General features: G+C 43.4%; 1 protein-coding gene across 3 annotated transcripts in view; it reads left to right on the forward strand.

Moving 5' to 3' along the window:
* LOC124555774 (endothelin-converting enzyme homolog) overlaps positions 1 to 21,949 on the forward strand; it is a 400,218-nt gene that overhangs the window by 140,620 nt on the left and 237,649 nt on the right. The window lies entirely within an intron of this gene.

A 21,949-nucleotide genomic window follows, 5' to 3' on the forward strand; every position in this document is an offset into this window, starting at 1 on the left:
TACACGAACACGGTATTTACACAAGGCAGGTAGAAATTTGACAGATAGGCCAATTCCGACTAATACGCTGCCACTGACCAGCGGCCTGTGACGCCACCAGAGAGACAACAGTGCTATGGACTTCAGTTTTCCATTGTGCTAAGCGTTGGCTGTGATATTCCTCGGTGTATTTCTCGTGCTGATCATATATAATCACACCTTGTAGTTCTGGTACATTTATAAACACTGTTCTAATTAGTCGGATTGAAAAGTTATACAGGGTGGTCCATTGATAGTGACCGGGCCAAATATCTCACGAACGAAAAAACTACAAAGAACGAAACTCGTCTAGCTTGAAGGGGGAAACCAGCTGGAGCTATGGTTGGCCCGCTAGATGGCGCTGCAGTAGGACAAACGGATATCAACTGCGTTTTTAAAAAAATAGGAACCCCAATTTTTTATTACATATTTGTGTAGTACGTAAGGAAATATAAATGTTTTAGTTGGACCACTTTTTTCGCTTTGTGATAGATGGCACTGTAATAGTCACAAACGTATAAGTAGGTGGTATCACGTAACATTCCGCCAATGAGGACGGTATTTGCTTCGTGATACATTACCCGTGTTAAAGTGGACCGTTTACCAATTACGGAAAAGCTCGATATCGTGTTGATGAATGGCTGTTGTGATGAAAATGCCCAACGGGCGTGTGCTATATATGCTGCTCGGTATCCTGGACGACATCATCCAAGTGTCCGGACCGTTCGCCGGATAGTTACGTTATTTAAGGAAACAGGAAAGTGTTCGGCCACATGTGAAACGTCAGCCACGACCTGCAACAAATGATGATGCCCAAGTGGGTGTTTTAGCTGCTGTCGCGGCTAATCCGCACATCAGTAGCAGACAAATTCCGCGAGAATCGGGAATCTCGAAAGCGTCGGTGTTGAGAATGCTACATCAACATCGATTGCACCCGTACCATATTTCTATGCACCAGGAATTGCATGGCGACGACTTTGAACATCGTGTACAGTTCTGCCACTGGGCACAAGAGAAATTACTGGACGATGACGGATTTTTTGCACGCGTTCTATTTAGCGATGAAGCGTCATTCACCAACAGCGGTAACGTAAGCCGACATAATATGCACTATTGGGCAACGGAAAATCCACGATGGCTGCGACAAGTGGAACATCAGCGACCTTGGCGGATTAATATATGGTGCAGCATTATGGGAGGAAGGATAATTGGCCCCCATTTTATCGATGGCAATCTAAATGGTGCAATATATTGCTGATTTCCTTCGTAATGTTCTACCGATGTTACTACAAGATGTTTCACTGCATGACAAATGGTTCAAATGTCTCTAAGCACTATGGGACTTAACATCTGAGGTCATCAGTCCCCTAGACTCAGAACTACTTAAACCTGACTAACCTAAGGACATCACACACATCCATGCCCGAGGCAGGATTCGAACCTGCGACCGTAGCAGCAGTGCGGTTCCGGACTGAAGCGCCTAGAACCGCTCGGCCACAGCGGCCGGCTCACTGCATGACAGAATGGCGATGTACTTCCAACATGATGGACGTCCGGCACATAGCTCGCGTGCTGTTGAAGCGGTATTGAATAGCATATTTCATGACAGGTGGATTGGTCGTCGAAGCACCATACCATAGCCCGCACGTTCACCAGATCCGACGTCCCCGGATTTCTTTCTGTGGGGAAAGTTGAAGGATATTTGCTATCGTGATCCACCGACAACGCCTGACAACATGCGTCAGCCAATTGTCAGTGCATGTGCGAACATTACGGAAGGCGAACTACTCGCTGTTGAGAGGAATGTCGTTACACGTATTGCCAAATGCATTGAGGTTGACGGACATCATTTTGAGCATTTGTTGCATTAATGTGGTATTTACAGGTATTTACGCCGTAACAGCATGCGTTCTTAGAAACGAAAAGTTCACAAAGGTACATGTATCACACTGGAACAACCGAAATAAAATGTTCAAACGTACCTACTTTCTGTATTTTAATTATAAAAATTCCTACCTGTTACGAACTGTTCATCTAAAATTGTGAGCCATGTGTTTGTGACTATTACAGCGCCATCTATCACAAAGCGAAAAAAGTGGTCCAACTAAAACATTCATATTTCTTTACGTACTACACGAATATATAATAAAAAATGAGGGTTCCTATTTAAAAAAAAACGCAGTTGACATCCGTTTGGCCTATGGCAGCGCCATCTAGCGGTCCAACCATAGCGCCATCTGGTTTCCCTCTTTAAGCTAGACAAGTTTCGTTCTTTGTAGTTTTTTCGTTTGACGCTTATTTCGTGAGATATTTGGCCCAGTCACGATCAATGGACCACCTTGTGTAATAAGAGGGTTACAAGTATAAATAGAATGCTCAGATAAGTAGAACGTTGCACAGCCAACTTAAACCGTCTTCGCAGTTACATATATTTACCATTTGTAATAACTGTCAGATAAAGATAAAATATATTACAGAAAAAATAAAATTTTAACCACAGTAATACACTCCTGGAAATTGAAATAAGAACACCGTGAATTCATTGTTCCAGGAAGGGGAAACTTTATTGACACATTCCTGGGGTCAGATACATCACATGATCACACTGACAGAACCACAGGCACATAGACACAGGCAACAGAGCATGCACAATGTCGGCACTAGTACAGTGTATATCCACCTTTCGCAGCAATGCAGGCTGCTATTCTCCCATGGAGACGATCGTAGAGATGCTGGATGTAGTCCTGTGGAACGGCTTGCCATGCCATTTCCACCTGGCGCCTCAGTTGGACCAGCGTTCGTGCTGGACGTGCAGACCGCGTGAGACGACGTTTCATCCAGTCCCAAACATGCTCAATGGGGGACAGATCCCGAGATCTTGCTGGCCAGGGTAGTTGACTTACACCTTCTAGAGCACGTTGGGTGGCACGGGATACATGCGGACGTGCATTGTCCTGTTGGAACAGCAAGTTCCCTTGCCGGTCTAGGAATGGTAGAACGATGGGTTCGAAGACGGTTTGGATGTACCGTGCACTATTCAGTGTCCCCTCGACGATCACCAGTGGTGTACGGCCAGTGTAGGAGATCGCTCCCCACACCATGATGCCGGGTGTTGGCCCTGTGTGCCTCGGTCGTATGCAGTCCTGATTGTGGCGCTCACCTGCACGGCGCCAAACACGCATACGACCATCATTGGCACCAAGGCAGAAGCGACTCTCATCGCTGAAGACGACACGTCTCCATTCGTCCCTCCATTCACGCCTGTCGCGACACCACTGGAGGCGGGCTGCACGATGTTGGGGCGTGAGCGGAAGACGGGCTAACGGTGTGCGGGACCGTAGCCGAGCTTCATGGAGACGGTTGCGAATGGTCCTCGCCGATACCCCAGGAGCAACAGTGTCCCTAATTTGCTGGGAAGTGGCGGTGCGGTCCCCTACGGCACTGCGTAGGATCCTACAGTTTTGGCGTGCATCCGTGCGTCGCTGCGGTCCGGTCCCAGGTCGACGGGCACGTGCACCTTCCGCCGACCACTGGCGACAACATCGATGTACTGTGGAGACCTCACGCCCCACGTGTTGAGCAATTCGGCGGTACGTCCACCCGGCCTCCCGCATGCCCACTATACGCCCTCGCTCAAAGTCCGTCAACTGCACATACGGTTCACGTCCACGCTGTCGCGGCATGCTACCAGTGTTAAAGACTGCGATGGAGCTCCGTATGCTACGGCAAACTGGCTGACACTGACGGCGGCGGTGCACAAATGCTGCGCAGCTAGCGCCATTCGACGGCCAACACCGCGGTTCCTGGTGTGTCCGCTGTGCCGTGCGTGTGATCATTGCTCGTACAGCCCTCTCGCAGTGTCCGGAGCAAGTATGGTGGGTCTGACACACCGGTGTCAATGTGTTCTTTTTTCCATTTCCAGGAGTGTATGTCCCATCAGAAATGCTATGCAAGCTAATATGTAACGGTGATTTTACTTCAAACGATGTTTGGCAAATTAGACTTTAACAATGCACTCAGCGATTCTGTTAATGGAGATATGAGGCCTTCTTTAAAAATCCAAGTATCCAGTTATGATCTGCGACTCCTTTAGTAGGAGGCAGGCAGTTTCTTATTTCACCACCCAGTGAATTTTCGATGTTCTTTCCTTTAAAGACAATGTATCCTGTGAGGTTAATTCAGTGTGTTGAGAGCCGAATATTCACTGGGAAATACTGAACAACTGCATGCTATATTTAGAAACAAATTGTCTTCGCTTCTATCTTTGGCGTTATTATAGCACAATTTACTGGTTAAAGTGGCACCTAGTTCGACGTATAACTGACTAGAGAGTTTTCATAATCTAGGTTGGTTTCTTCAAAAGCATACTATTATCTGAGGAGACAGAAGTATCCTTTTCTTTGCCATTCAACGCTCAAGACGTGGACGAAACAACTTACTTTCAGCTGGAGGAGAACTATTTAAAATCTTCGAAGAGGTACGCCTCCTTACCTCCGATAAAATATTGATAATCGAATAGTTTACATCTGCTGATGCGATACTTCAGTTTACGGTGGTGGCCTGCAGCTAATTTTCGGCGTGGAAACAGCCAGTATAACACGTCTTCGACGTCACAATGACTATTGAGCTCTATGAAAGAATAATAAAAGATATCGAAAGAGCTGAACAACCCATTGTGACTGTTATTTGGTACAAGGGACCCAAGGAATGCATGGAAGTAACTTGCCCTATTCATAAATTAAACTTAATTCTCAAACCATCGGATTCGTGACAGAATCGTATGGGTATTCTGTAACACATTCATTGTTGAAATTGCCAAGAAACCATTTAGGCCTACTGCACGAAGGACACGTTTTGCAGGTGTCATGACAAGTGCAAACAAATTGATACAAGATCTTCTGGATCATCTGAAGAACGAGCTTTCAATTCCTTTTCATATTTCAGAAGCGCATCTAAGTATTCCTGGACACTCCCGCCAAAATGTGTGGACAGCTGAACAGTTACTTTCACATAACTGCGTGCAAGCTGAGAAAATATATACTAAAGAAAACGTGAAGATAATTTCATGGGACTCGTAAACGATACTTGTGAAACTCGAGATACACCGAAGGCGAGATGATTTCCGTACAAATTGAATACGGCCTCAACATTAATCTCATTTTAAGAAGATTTTTGACAGTTTGTCGTGCCTTGATTGTAGGAAGAAGGATAAGACACAAAGCATTCTGGAAATGAGTTTTGACGTCCGTGATTTTTAGTGATTGGTCCCTATAGCGACCTAAGAAACCTTGGGGCATCTCACATATTGAATGCTAGGTTGAACTGACTAACGAATAATTTTTCCATACTTTTCGGTCTTGGTGCATTCCGCTATAGTCTGACAACGATAAAAGTAAAAAGCATCACGCTCTTTATAACATTCATCGGAAACGTGAACGTTAATACTTTCTCTGATGGTGCTATAATTTTGGGAACCGAATTCAGCCATCAATTCTACTTCTATTGCATTTTTAACAACGGCGCAAGACTCTACTCCAGATAACAGGTTTTCCAGTTTTGAGTAAACATCGAATCTGCTCTAGTATGAAAAGTTATGACAAAATAACATGTACGTCATTACTAACAGTCTTATGTTTCATTTTATACTTATATAAGACATTACATGACGATAGCCTCAGCTTCATTGTTAATAATTGTTTCTCGAGATCCTCGTTTAATTTTAGTGTTACTAATGTGGCTGAAACCGGAACAGAATCCGATAAACGATGAACATAGCATCCCTTGTATTACGGGCTACCTTGATGCAATGAGTGGCAGTACAATTATGCCTGCACTAATTTATTTCTCCAGAAATTCAGTTATCGCCAGAAAAGTAGCAACGACAACCCATACCACCGAACTATCCGCACACGAAACCACTACTATTTGCCAGACTGCAGCTAGCGGTAATGTTCGGTCTGTCGCTGTATCTTCCCAGTGACGTCACAGGCAGCATTCGCTGACTTGAGTTTCATGCGGGAAGACGGAATACACCCTCGTGATGTATACATGCAAGACCCTCACCCAACCCATTCTCATCTATGACAATGTAGAACGAACGTCCGATTCTCTCAAGTTTTGCTTCTCTCTCCAAACCCTTGAACGACATTCAATCAGCCGACTACCTTCTCCCAGCCTTGCCCTGTACTAGTTTATAAAATCTCTACACCACCGCAAATATCTAGAGTACCTTTGCCTATCCTATGCCTCCCGTGCACTTGGGCCCCAATATACCACTGGATTGCTTACCCATTACAATTCCAACCTGCTGCCGCACATACAAGGCGATTCAAAGTCTCTGCACTAAATGACTAGGGATGATGGATCGCGTCATGGGGAACAAATTTTGTTAGAGACAAAATTTTCTGTGACAGTTCCCGGCGACGCTAGGTGTCTTTTTATTGAATTCTCCGGCTTGGGGATGAAGATATTTCACCGACCTATCAGGTTCTACTGACAAGGTGTGCTGCATCTGTATAGCGCCTTCCCCAATAAATCGATAGAGTGATTTTAAACAAGAGAACCTTAAAAATAAGTGTTTCTAAGCGGAGAAGCATATTTTAGAAGCTCGGTCTACCCTTTCCACTTGGAGCAGACGACTGGCTTATAAACGACACACATTGCATATGACCCATGCAGAGTGTCTACGCCACGCCGCCCTTCAGGAGCATAACTAATAATAAAAGACTCCTTGCGTCACCTAGAAGCATCGGCGAACATCCTGTCTCTAACAAAAGTTGTTGCCATTAATGTGACCTAACTCCCTTAGATGTTTGACGCAAAAAATTTGAAACATCCCGTACATCGGCACACGACACCTTCTGTTCATCTACAAACAACGAAATACTTCCCGTATCAGTTCTGAAACCTCCCTCGGGCAGTCCATGAGATAATCCCGAAGATCTACCCATCACGTGGACTGTAACATACACCACCTGCTCTACCCAAATTATAACTCCATCTAGGGACTACTGAAAGTCACACGGGGCCCATATTACCTATAAACTGCAGGACCTGTATTATTGATAAACTGCGGGACCCCTATACGGAAATATGACCGAGCGAGGTGGCGCTGTGATTAGCACACTGGATTCGCTTCCGGGAGGAAGACTTTTGAAAGCCGCGTCCGTCCATCCTGATTTAGGATCCAACCTGACGCTCACTAATTACGTATTCATCGATGCAGGCTCATGGCCATCTATTCCTGTCACTCTTCAACCAAAACATTTTTACTCTTGAAAACAAAACTTAAAGGAATATTCTTATAATTTTCCAACAATATCCCTCTCAAATACAGTTTTTTTTCCTTTTTAAAAACCAAATTTCTCCCTTATTGATAATTAATAATTTTTCAAACCTTCTAAGTCAAATTTTCATTCTCTGAACGTAAAATTCTTCCGTCTGTGAGACTTCAATTTCTATTCGATCGAACTTAAAGGAATATTCTTATAATTTTCCAACAATATCCCTCTCAAATACAGTTTTTTTTCCTTTTTAAAAACCAAATTTCTCCCTTATTGATAATTAATAATTTTTCAAACCTTCTAAGTCAAATTTTCATTCTTTGAACGTAAAATTCTTCCGTCTGTGAGACTTCAATTTCTATTCGATCGAAATTTCTCATCTTGTGTTCTCGGACGTCATTTTGTACCTTGCGTGGTTTATTTTGCCGGCTAATGAAAATCAAATCCTCTCGACAGGAGACAGTTTGCATCCCTAAGTATGTCCTCGTATTTACTTGAGGTGACCAGGGGTTTCGGGTGACGCACACCACTTTTCCAGTCGGAAGTAGCACCGACTTATCATGCTCTTGGGTAAAATATTCTCGAGGTAAAATATCTTCCATTCGTATCTCCTGCGGAGAACCCCTTAGGAGGATCGTGTGATCGGGAAAGATAAATTTGGTGTTACAGAATAAATTTTTTCTCTGCATCAGAGTGTGCGCTGGTTTGCTTGGAAAATTAAAAATGTGTGCCGGACCAGGACTCGAAATGGGGACCTCTGCGTTTCACAGTCAAGTGCTCTACCGACTGAGCTACTCATCCACAACTAACGCACGAACTTTTCCTCCCCCCGACCCCCTCTCCTCACTCCTCACAGCTCTACCTCCACCAGTACCTCATCTCCTACCTTCTATACTTTCACAGTTCTGGAAGAAAGGCTATTGCGGGACATGGTATGTTGGAGAATTTCTGTGAAATTTGGAAAGTGAAAATGAGGTAATGGCGAAAGAAAGGCATGAAGACGTGTCGTGAGTCGTTCTTGGATAGCTCAGTCGCTAGAGCATTAACCCGCGAAAGGCAAAGGTCCCAGGTTTGACACCTGATCCAACACATAGTTTTAATTTGTCGGGAAGTTTAATATCTAGTGTCGTACGGGTCGGAACGTCGAATGTTACATCTTCTTAATCAGGTAGATAGGTCAGAGCCTTTAAAAAGAGAAATGGATCGGTAGAAGTTAAATATAATGGGATTAGGTAAGGGTGTTGGTTTGCAGAACAAGGCTTTGGTCAATTGGATACAAGATTGTAGACACAAAATCAAATATGGGTAATGCAAGAGTAGGCCTAGTAATGGATGACGTCCTGGTTCCCTCTGTGTTTACTTGTTCTGGAGATTTGTTCGATGGCCTGTTTTATCAGCCTCAGCCTGTATATATTTAGCTATTTCGCAAACCTAGGTCTTTTGCCTCCGCAAGGAAAACCAAAACTTGGGGTGTTGTGTCTTTCTGGTTTTCCGTGATCAGTAGTTGACGTACTCACAAACAGATGCACTGTGTGCGGTCGAATGCGGCACCTGGCAGGCTGATGCAAATCAACAACCTGACTATGCGGGTCGCTGTGGCTCTGCACGTCCGTGGCCGAATGCTGCCGGAAGCAGGCTGGGCCCAGTTTGCTCCGCACCTTCGGAGGGTGTTGACGTGCAACGCCACTGTTCCGCTCACAGCAAGTCAGTTTTCTCGTTTACCTTGCGTATAGTGAAGACAGCAAGATCTAAGTATCTCTCAACAAAGTTAGCATTCTCACGCTACACTGGACATGATAACAGACAAGTGTAGATTGCGGAACTAAATGCAACAGAAATGGTCACTTTAAATACTGCGGACGGAATCGACAGTAATCTAAGACAAGTTGAAGACGTCGAGATGATGAGTCATGAGAAAAGCTTGCGGAAGCGACTGATGAATGACAGCGACAACGCGCACGAAAGCGGTAAAATGCTTTGTGCAGATGCAGAAAGTCACCCCGGATGCGGCTCTAGTAAGGAAGACACACGTCACACGGAAGCTGCTGTAGCACATGCAGAACCGGTAAGTGACCGAGGCACAGTCTGTACGCCAAATAAATGTGTACGCTCAGTCTGGCGTTAGCCCATTTTATATTTTCATTGAGAACAAGGATAATGACTTGGGTCAGTTACACTCTATCTTTGATAAATCGTGAGTATAGTGGGATGAATAAATATCGTCGATCATGTAGAAGAAATTGAACATGATGCAACCTAATATCTAGACGGTTACCTTCAATAAATAAATATATCGCAAATATAATAATATCATTAGACCGCAATCGCATAACAATGGAAACTTGTTCTGGAGATGCTGCAGACGCTTTAGTTCTCAATCACATTTTTCAATATAGTGATACGCAGGTTAATATTTCACCTTTCATACCAACAAAGCATCGTATAGAGCCTGCAGAAGAAAATTTGGAAGTTATCTTCAACAGCGTACCCCTAAGTGCTTTATCAGAAATATTACAATAAAAGTGAACATTTCAAAAAGCCCTACTCCAGTACTTTTCATAACACTGAAGTCGCAAAACAGACCAGTTTACTTTCCAACTCATGGAGACAGAGTGTTGTTGTCATTCTACCATTCGTCTTTCAATATCTGAACTGTTTGAGATTTACACTCGAAAGTAGAGAGTACCATAGTTAACTTAAGTGTTTTCATTCTGAAGAGACTCATAAAGGTGCTGGATGTGACCGAGCTAAAGATACTTTTCTTACCAAGATTTGCTGCGCAGCTCATGACAAGACTGCAGACAAAATAGACCCAAAATTGACCAGACCATGGGAAATACAGAAAAAAGAGTAGGGTTCGATGTAACCTGCCAATGCTTTTCTATCAATGTACACCGTTCATGATATAATATAAGCCGAACCTCCTGCTACCCAGCCAACATATTTCCGTCTTGCAAGCGGGTCAGTCCCACCGCCTGCCGTGTTGCGTTCACAACAGCCGGCAACTGCACCAGCTCCGATCGTACAGACCAGAACCTTGCCTTTCTCGGGCAGTGCTCTTACTGACTGAGATATCCAGGGACGACTCACAATCCGTCCTCACTGACTTACTTTTGCTGGTACCACCCTTCGTTTCAAACTTCATAGACGTTCTCCTGCATACCAAGGTTCATGAGTACTTACTGAGGAATAATTTAGTCAAGTCTACGGGAGTGTTCTCAGAATGAATAATTAATTCTGCAGCTGAATCTGTGATGTTTTCAAACTTGCCGGCAGATTAAAATTGTGTGCCGAACAAGGACACGAACTCGGAACCTTGCTTTTCTGGGGCAGTGCACTTATCAAATGAGCTATCTCGGCGCGGTTTAAACCTGTCCTCACTACTTCACAATGTATTTGGTCAGTCAGTGTAATATCATAGCAACAAGTCAATAAACAATATCCAGCGAACATAAATACACTATCTGAAAAAAGTGGCCGGCCAGAGTGGCCGAGCTGTTCGAGGCGCTTCAGTCTGGAACCGCGCGACCACTACGGTCGCAGGTTCGAATCCTGCCTCGGGCATGGATGTGTGTGATGTCCTTAGGTTGACCTCAGAAGTTAAGTCCCGTAGTGCTCAGAGCCGTGTGAACCATTTTTGAAAAAAGTGAAGCTCCGAGAACGGGAGAAGGGAACGAAATGAAATTTTACGGGTTGAGTGTATATATGATATTACTTTAGTTACTACAAAATCGAGACGAATTTACAAACAACTTGACGGTATGCGCCTACTTGGAAGCACGACGATGCACACCCTCTGGCCTGGATGTATGCACTGATTCAGTTGGAAAGGTGTCATAAAGCCGTTGTATCCTCTCCTGAGGCAAGCTGGCCCACAACTGTTGTAACTGGTTTTTGGTATTCTCGATACTGGCATTGGGATGGAGTTAAAGTCCGAATTGGTAAGAACATGTTCTATGGAGAACAAATCTGGCGATCTTCGTGGCCTCGGGAGTATCGGAATATCACGCAGAGATTTCATAGACATACGTGCTACGTGTGGACGAGGATTGTCCTGTTGATTAATGGCACCACGACACTTTCGCTTGAGAGTTAACATGCAGGATATCCGTGACGTACTGTCGAGCCACCATAGTTCCCCAGTGATCTGAAGTCACCCGCTATGGATCCCCACATCATCCTACCAACAGTAATACTTCAGTGCCTCTCCAAGACATTGGAAGAATGTGACCCCTTCCCAGGTCACCGCCATACTCGTCGACGATGGTCATCCATGGTAGTACAGAACTGCAATTTATCGCTGTACTGTAAGCAGTACCATTCATCAGCAGCCCATGCTTCCTGGTCACGACCCCCCCGCCCCCCCCCCCCCCAATGTATCTTCTCATGTCGTGATGCCAACGGCACCCTACACGTGGGAAGTTAATTACCTAGTCTGGCTGCTGCTTATCTCCGTCCAATGGTGAGGGATAACACAGAATGTTTCAAGGCATCAATTACTTGTTCTCGGATGGCAGACGCATATGTGAAGCGCTTATAATGTCCTTGGTGCACAATGCAGAGATCCTCCCTTGTGGTGCTCAGACACGTTCCCATGCAGTCCACCGTCGGGTTACTGTCACATCCGAAGAATCTGGATACTGCACTACTATGGCCCGTGTCAAACACTGTCAGGTGCCGATATACCTGTTTCACACGATACGCAGCATCTCCGTGTTCTTCACAGTGATCACTCAACATCTGACGCTATTCACGACCCTTATATACTCTACCAGGTCCTGTAACAACACTAAACATGAACAACACTAATGCCTTCTGATTGTGTTCCACCTGGCAAAGAGAATTGCATCTTTAATCATTTACATTCCCGCCGATGACGTGTACATGTACAAAGTAGCATTGACGTCTAGCCATGTCCTCTGGGTGCTTCACTTTTTATGTCAAGCAGTGCAAATAGACAAAAAAATCTTAGAACTAAGAATTACAGAGTCGGTGCTCTTCCACATCCTCCCCACTCTGGTCGGCTTCCAATGGTACGACCAACTGGACAGTCTTGGTAACATATTCCCATTCGAGTTGACTAGGAAGACAATTCGGTTTAGTCCATATCGTCTAGTTCGTAATTCTTTTAACCTGCCCTTCTTCCACATGTGACAAGGAGGGACGTCCTCTTGTAGAGGGCTAACGTCTCCAAATCGAATTTTCAAAGCTCACCAGGTGTGCTTGACTTAATTGAAATGCCGAAGGAGCTGTAGGTACTCTTTACTCGTCCGCTTCCAAAAGTCCAAACGTCCGCAGCTATCTTCTACTGGAGCTTCAATAGTTCCACTGAGTTGATTGTCTTTGGTGACTCAGGCCCTGTGAGTATTGTAGTCCTTTTCCATCTGGGAAGGACGTTGAGGTAATTCATCCCCAGTTTCTGTGATGAATATTGCAGGAAGCGCGGCTTTTACGTTCCCTTGCATTGTTTTTAGGCCTTCCTCGTCCATTTTGCAGTGTCTGAGAACTTCGTGGAGCTATCTTTCTGTGAAGTCAATCATCCGCTCCCACTATCCTCCCCACCAAATCGCATGTGGTGTTAAAGTTCGACTTGACAACTTATTGTGTGATGAACTGGCGGGTCCTGCCAGCACAGATAGCGATTCATAGTTCCGCAGTTCCGATATCACTCGATTACCTACATGAAACATTCAGGAATTATCACTGTAAACAGTGTGTGGAATGTAGCGCCTACTTACAAAGCTTTGAAGAGCTAATAAGAATCTGTCTGTTGTGAGTTGGTGGTTAGTTTCACATGGACAGCTATGGTTACAGCACAGATGAATAAGACATTACAACACTTGCCTGTAACGAAGCTATTTTTAAATATTGTGATCCTTCAGAATCTATTCCAGTAACTTCAAACGGTTTGTGAGGCTTTGTTTTATCTGTTTGAGCTTGAGCATGCCTTCTATCGGTTAGTCAGCAATGCTACGTGCAGTTTTACCGGGGAGACAACGACATAGAACCACTGTGGTGACAGGACGAGCGTGTTGTATCCATGACTCTCCGAGAATAACAGTGACTGTGAAAGGTTTTGCTCAATGCTCCATTTTTCGTTTGTGCTTAGTGGCAGAACTGATTCTTCTCTCTCACTCCGTAGCATGACAAGGCCCCCTGCAGCCCCCATCCTAGAACACACTTCACTTCGTCAAACCGTCAAACTGAGGTAGACAGCAATAAGATTTTCTTTTCGAGATGAACAATGTTATTCAGTAACTGCCCTTTATAAGGTAGGACAGAGGAAATACAAGATAACCCGTTGTCATTATTTCTCCTTTTCTTGATTTCTGTGTAGAAACAAATTTAACAGATACAGGGAGACGAATATGGATTTCAGAAATAAGCGGAACGTTGACCATAATTTTGCACCTCAACGGAATTAGGACTGATATTCTTCGAGTATTCTTCTGCTGTAAAGCAAGGCATTAAACAATAAGAGTTCTAGCAGTGGATTTAATTGTGTTGACCGAGAACAAAAGCAGGAATAATATTACACTATTTAACAAAATGGGTGTAATTACAATAGGATGGAACAAGCAGTGTATATTTTTCGGTGTCCATTATCCCTGAGTGGACCATTCATTAGTAACACACGCTCGACGTTGGTGTCATTATTTTCAGTGTAAAGAAATTGAGATAAAAGCGTCGTGTGTCAGATGAAAACTGTTTTCTTGGATCCTTTTGTGTATACGGCATCTTTAGACAAATACTGGTATATGAGAGCAGATTGCAGACTTTTACCAAGACATTCTCTCCCTCGTAAAGACGAAAAGAGAAGCGGACACAGTTCAGTTATACTTTACTACCCGCAAAGTCAGTGATACTCTTTCCTCACGCCACAAAAGTTACATCTTGCTTTATATTCCAGAGTTAAATGAAAGACTTCTGTCATGTATTGAGATATAGTAAGAAAACAAGTGGAAGCGAGCGACTGGGTTATCGCTACTATGCCTCACTTCTTGGGTGCAAGAATCTCATAATTCAGGCCATGAGTTAACAAGCGGAAGACATGCTCAGAGAAAAGCATTATATGCGTCAACACTATTAACCTTCTGACCTCGGGTGATATGTCGACCACTTCAGGAAACAACGTTTAGACGAAATGAAACTGTGAGCAGGATTTCCAAGCTGACGTTGCAAGTCTAGGTGAACTCCTGAACCATACTTCTCACCTTGAAACTGACTCTGATAAATATTTTAAACTATGTAGGAAGCATCATTCATTAGTAGATTACGGGATGATCGTGAAATATTGCGAAAATTTAAAACTGTGTCTTATTTCCGGATCCAAGCCCAGATGCACTTCTCTAACAGACAGCACTCTTCCATCTGAGCTTTCTGAGCTCCGCTTAAAATTAGATTTCTATGTGTTCCCACCTCTCGGGGAGTACATCCAACATTGTCGAACATGAACGTTTTGGTGGTGAAGGTCTTACGGAGGAGAGAATCTTCGGCGAATCGACTGGTCTACCGGTTCCCCAGACTTAAATCCCATTGAACACGTGTGGGATGTGTTGGACAGATGTACTGCAGCACTTGCACAAGCGACAACGACCCTCCAGCTACGCCCTACGACAAAAACTCCTTACGAATCTTGTGGCCAGCACGAGAGCACGTTGCAGAGCACGCAATCTACATCTACATCTACATGATTACTCTGCAATTCACATTTAAGTCCTTGGCAGAGGGTTCATCGTACCACAATCATACTATCTCTCTACCATTCCACTCCCGAACAGCGCGCGGGAAAAACGAACACCTAAACCTTTCTGTTCGAGCTCTGATTTCTCTTATTTTATTTTGATGATCATTCCTACCTATGTAGGTTGGGCTCAACACAATATTTTCGCATTCGGAAGAGAAAGTTGGTGACTGAAATTTCGTAAATAGATCTCGCCGCGACGAAAAACGTCTTTGCTTTAATGGCTTCCATCCCAACTCGCGTATCATATCTGCCACATTCTCTCCCCTATTACGTGATAATACAAAACGAGCTGCCCTTTTTTGCACCCTTTCGATGTCCTCCGTCAATCCCACCTGGTAAGGATCCCACATCGCGCAGCAATATTCTAACAGAGGACGAACGAGTGTAGTGTAAGCTGTCTCTTTAGTGGACTTGTTGCATCTTCTAAGTGTCCTGCCAATGAAATGCAACCTTTGGCTCGCCTTCCCCACAATATTATCTATGTGGTCTTTCCAACTGAAGTTGTTCGTAATTTTAACACCCAGGTACTTAGTTGAATTGACAGCCTTGAGAATTGTACTATTTATCGAGTAATCGAATTCTAACGGATTTCTTTTGGAACTCATGTGGATCACCTCACACTTTTCGTTATTTAGCGTCAACTGCCACCTGCCACACCATACAGCAATCTTTTCTAAATCGCTTTGCAACTGATACTGGTCTTCGGATGACCTTACTAGACGGTAAATTACAGCATCATCTACGAACAACCTAAGAGAACTGCTCAGATTGTCACCCAGGTCATTTATATAGATCACAAACCCTATTAGGTGCCATATCTCGTCTTTTGTAATGTCCATGGGACTATCATACAACGCGATGACTTCAGTGTAATTACGTACTTCTTTCAGTTGCCGTCTGTATTATAGTGTAGCAGTTCTTTGTAGATATGGTTCAAGTTTCATCGAGCTATGTTACTTGGCAGTGATACATGATGTGAAAGGTACTTTGTCCGTAAGTTTTACACACCAGTGCATTCAGTAAGATTCTATTTCATGGAATAGCTCTGTAGCAGAAAAAAGGTATTGTTAGGTTCAGCTTCTGCGTATGCAGCCAACTTACTCCATAACATGCATTCCTTGTGATAAGGTGGACTGCAAGGAGAGATCAGGTTTGTGAGAGACGGTGCAGTGGTTCAGTTGCAGACAAATGGGGTAAGCGAGCAATCCTGTTTTAGGCCTTTGTCACTTGGCCACCTTCGTCGATTGCATTGTCGAGAGCACTAAACACTGACTGTGATACGTGCTGTGTCTTCTTTACAGTACAAAAACTTTAATTCATAGAGAGCAAAAAGATGACGGTGGCAAAATTAGGTACGTGGGGAATGCGAAGAGCGCCGGACGCCTTAGTGTATCTTGCGAAAGAAATGAGTGGACGCGTTGTTGTGGCGGAGCAGCCAATTGACCTTGCCCCACAGTTCAGGCCATTTGCGCCCAGCAGCTCCGCGGACGCCTCACGACGCCGCAGTAGAACTTACGGTCGACGATTCGAACAGTGACACGTATTCATCGCGCATTATCTGAGGAATGTTGAAAGACGTATAAAGACTATCTCTTGACGTACCCAACATTTTCTGACTCCGTAACAACAGAGCACTGTCTTTTCTTCTTGATGACCGCTGGCGCCGAGATACTTTCTACGACGCTGATGTAAGTGTGGGTAGAAGCACAGCTGAGGGCATAGGAAGTCTACGCATAATATCGACGCCAAGCTGCTGGACCTTCAAATGTGATATGGAAGTAGCATCAATGGTGATACGAGGACATCAACGCAGAAGACATATTGCACCCTGGCAAGAACAGTGACATAACTAAAGATGAGTATCGTAGGACCGTTTCTACTCACAGTATACATAAATGACGTTGTGGATGACATCGGAAGTTCACTGAGGCTTATTGCGGATGATGCTGTGGTATATCGAGAGGTTGTAACAATGGAAAATTGTACTGAAATGCAGGAGGATCTGCAGTGAATTGACGCATGGTGCAGAGAATGGCAATTGAATCTCATTGTAGGCAAGTGTAATGTGCTGCGAATACATAGAAAGAAAGATACCACATCATTTAGCTACAATATAGCAGGTCAGCAACTGGAAGCAGTTAATTCCATAAATTATCTGGGAGTACGCATTAGGAGTAATTTAAAATGGAATCATCGTATAAAGTTGATCGTCGATAAAGCAGATGCCAGACTGAGATTCATTGGAAGAATCCTACGGAAATGCAATCCGAAAACAGAGGAAGTAGGTTACAGCACGCCTGTTCGCCCACTGCTTGAATACTGCTCAGCAATGTGGGATCCGTACCAGATAGGGTTGATAGAAGAGATAGAGAAGATCCAACGGAGAGCAGCGCGCTTCGTTACAGGATCATTTAGTAATCGCGATAGATAAACTCCAGTGGAAGACTGCAGGAGAGACGCTCAGTAGCTCGGTACGGGTTTTTGAAGAAGTTTCGAGAACATACCTTCACCGAGGAGTCAAGCAGTATATTGCTCCCTCCTACGTATATCTCGCGAAGAGACCATGAGGATAAAATCAGAGAGATCAGAGCCCACACAGAGGCATACCGACAATCCTTCTTTCCACGAACAATACGAGACTGGAATAGTAGGGAGAACCGATAGAGGTACTCATGGTACCCTCCGCCACGCACCGTCAGGTGGCTTGCGGAGTATGGATATAGATGTAAATGTAGATGCAATATTTGAGGAAAATCGGCTTAAAGAATTTTATAAAACTTATGCTGGTGCTGATTTTGCATTTAACATTTGACGATGCCACTGTGGCTGCAGTACATTAGGACTTAGTTTTTATAAAACAGATCTCATGATGGTCATTATAGACCGAAACCGGTAATCTGTTACCAAAAAGGTTGTGACCATAGACGTAAATATAGGAAACTTATTACATTGAAATAGTATATGCTTGTTTTAAATTTCAAATAACTTTGCGGCAGTAGATTCCAATATATTCAACACAAAACTAATATGGACATGTAGCTCTGTTCTCGTCGAATATGCAGTGTTAACAGATAATTATTAATTAGTTCTTTGAGCTGAGTCTCTTTTCTTGCCTTTCTAATTTTTTTTTTTTTTATTATGACGCCTCATGTAATATTTTTAGCAGTTTTCCACAGCAAATAACTTTTTTATTTTTATTTTCTATAACACAATACGACATTTGAACCTCCATAAATCAGAATCGGTACTTGAGTTAGAATAAAAAATAAAAAAACAAATTGAAATTGTTTTATTGGAAAAATACAAAATAGAAAATTATAATTTATGAAAATTAGCACAGTTTAATAAGGAACATCAATTAGGTACAATTTAAGAAAGACAACTTACGAAAACACAGACTCATAAATGGGCTTATATAATGTAGGAATACTTTTAGCAGTTTTTCAGTATGAACTTTCATTATAGCAGAAAATCCATTGTTTTCTTGTACGCTGCAACGCACGAAGTTTCGTAGTATGTGGTATTTACAGCATCTACATCTACATTTGTACTCCGCAAGCCACCCAACGGTGTGTGGTGGAGGGCACTTTACGTGCCACTGTCGTTACCTCCCTTTCCCGTTACAGTCGCGTATGGTTCGTGGGAAGAACGACTGCCGGAAAGCCTCCGTGCGCGCTCGAATCTCTCTAATTTTATATTCGTGATCTCCACAGGAGGTATAAGTAGGGGGAAGCAATATATTCGATACCTCATCCAGAAACGCACCCTCTCGAAACCTGGACAGCAAGCTACACCGCGATGCAGAGCGCCTCTCTTGCAGAGTCTGCCACTTGAGTTTGCTACACATCTCCGTAACGCTATCACGCTTACCAAATAACCCTGCGACGAAACGCGCCGCTCTTCTTTGGATCTTCTCTATCTCCTCTGTCAACCCGACCTGGTACGGAGCCCACACTGGTGAGCAATACTCAAGTATAGGTCGAACGAGTGTTTTGTAAGCCACCTCCTTTGTTGATGCACTACATCTCCTAAGGACTCTCCCAATGAATCTCAACCTGGTACCCGCCTTACCAACAATTAATTTTATATGATCATTCCACTTCAAATCGTTCCGCACGCATACTCCCAGATATTTTACATAAGTAACTGCTACCAGTGTTTGTTCCGCTATTATATAATCATACAATGAAGGATCCTTCTTTCTATGTATTCGCAATACATTACATTTGTCTATGTTAAGGGACAGCTGCCACTCCCTGCACCAAGAGCCTATCCGCTGCAGATCTTCCTGCATTTCGCTGCAATTTTCTAATGCTGCAACTTCTCTGTATACTACAGCATCATCCGCGAAACGCCGCATGGAACTTCCGACACTATCTACTACAGCTGCAATCGTCAAAACAGTGTCTCTTCTTTCAGGCATGCATGCATGTCTGAGGAACATTGTAATATTAGATAGAGACTGTGTATAATACAGATATTGCCGCGCGGGATTAGCCGAGCGGTCTTAGGCGCTGCAGTCATGGACTGTGCGGCTGGTCACGGCGGAGGTTCGAGTCCTCCCTCGGGCATGGGTGTGTGTGTTTGTCCTTAGGATAATTTAGTTTAAGTAGTGTGTAAGCTTAGGGACTGATGACCTTAGCAGTTAAGTCCCATAAGATTTCACACACATTTGAACATAATACAGATATTGTAATAATAAATGATTTTAAATGTGACGTTCAACTGACATTATACATGAAATGTTCCACAAATCAGAATGTGCCGCTCTTGTTGAACGGCCGATCCACACATGCCAGTGACACTGTTCTTGCCGTGGCGAATCATGGAGTAGCCTCCAACACAACTGGCACAACTGCCCTGAAGTGGAGGTACTAAGAGATAGAGATGTGACGTTTTCTGTGCATGTTGGGTCACTTAACATGTATTTTTCAGTGACATAAACTAGAAATTGCCGTTTTTTGAATTGTGTCACTTTCCTTGCCGGAGTGCGATATAGTGACTCCATATTTAAGGCGTTTTTATACGGGAACACGGAGCCAGTGTAAAGTTGCGCGGAGCAAGTGGCTCAGATGAGGCAAACGATCCATATTTAGCGATATGTCCTCATTTTTTGAAGTACTATCTTAATTTCATATAACATCTGAAGGAAATGTCTAACAAAATTTTATTTCACTAGTCTAAGCGCTAGAAGATGCTAAGTACTCATTAGCTCAATTCGATTGTAAAGGAAAAGGTTCCGTTTACTGATAAAAAGTCTCTCAATCATGATCTTAAAATACATTTTTAAGACCACTACGTATTTAGGTGTGTATACAAACCGTAACTGGCCAAGTGGTCAGGGTTTTTATTACGCTTGATTTTATTATGTGAGAGCCGTAAGAAGATCATCATTCCACGTTTTCACCATAGCTGGAATTACTGGGTGAGCGGAACTGTAAAGCGCTGACTTATCCATGCTGTCTAGAAATTGACTGCAAATTATTAAGCTCATTTTAAAAAGCCAAATTCCTTGTATAATAAAGTTTACACCTCCGGTTAGAACAAAACTTCGCAACGCACTACGTAGGTCTAAGCAGCACAGTAAAACTTCGCGACACATAGTTTTGGAAAGTCTGATTGCTGTGCTTAGTGGAGGGAGCTATAATAATGATTTACTCGGTGGGAGAGAATGAACACGCCGCGTATGTGAATCGATTAAGCATCAAAGCATGCACTGAAAATTTACGGAAATATTTCATACAGGAGGCGTTGGACAGCTTTCATGAATATTAGGAGCTGCATCATTTAATATACAGCCGTACTTATTTTTTGTTTTGTCTGTAAATTTAGGTCGAACTTTGACCATCCTCGGGTCATAACAGATGTTTTCCACTGCACATTGCACGACTGCAATGACTAATCATTCTTGAAATTTTCTATTTGGGTTTAAAATTAGTTATAACAAAAATATGTATTTAAATAGGCACATCTTTGAACATAAAACAAAATTTGACAGTATTTCATAGTTAAAGCAGTATTCGCGCCGTCAAATTCCTGGCAACTTTCTCTATACATTTATAGATCCATATCAATTAAGTGATTGAAACTAGTTAACAAACAGAGAAAATTCCAGACCACATGGACTATGCACAACATGTCCCATTCGATTACAGTAGCTGCAATCTCTATCCTCATCAACCGCAACTATTCTGTGTACATTATTATTCTATTCCTGGCATTGTATCTTATAACTTTACTACGGATTTTATAACATTCGGGAACCCTAACAAACGTCACGCATTAAACACTTTAAGAGATCAATGTCCATTAGAAAGGGTAGAAGAGATAAAAAAAACTCCCTATGCCTCCAGCGGAAGTACCCCGACCATACGTCTGGCTCGATGGTCGAGTGCAAGGCTTTCAATTTGAAACCACTTCGGCAAATTGTGTGTCCCTAACCTTCACTAGTTATCCAAGGGGGGAAAGGGGATCTAGATTTTAACATGGGATCAGATTTATGTCTCGTTCCTGGCAGCTCCTCACATACTTGAGAGGTGGAGGTTAGATTAAAGGCAGACTGAAAATTAACATAGTCCGACCGGAGTACGATCCCGCGACCTCTCGGTTTCCACGCACAAGCTTTGTCACTAGACCAGCAGTCCCGACATGGTAGCTGTAGGAGATGTATTTAATTTTCTTATTATCCGCTGGGATGACTACGCATACGTTGCAGGTTTGCGAACTAACACTGAATAAACAATCGAACAACGTCCTCCAACTACTAGCCCGACAGCCCACAAGAGCGAGAAATATTTTCGACTTCCTGACTTAAGAAAAAAAGAACAGAAAGGAAAAAATCCGGTCCTTTTGAGAATGTCATCAAAAAGACAGCGCCGGTCGCTGTGGCCGAGCGGTTCTA

This window comes from Schistocerca americana, chromosome X, assembly GCF_021461395.2.
Source record: "Schistocerca americana isolate TAMUIC-IGC-003095 chromosome X, iqSchAmer2.1, whole genome shotgun sequence".
Lineage (NCBI taxonomy): Eukaryota > Metazoa > Arthropoda > Insecta > Orthoptera > Acrididae > Schistocerca > Schistocerca americana.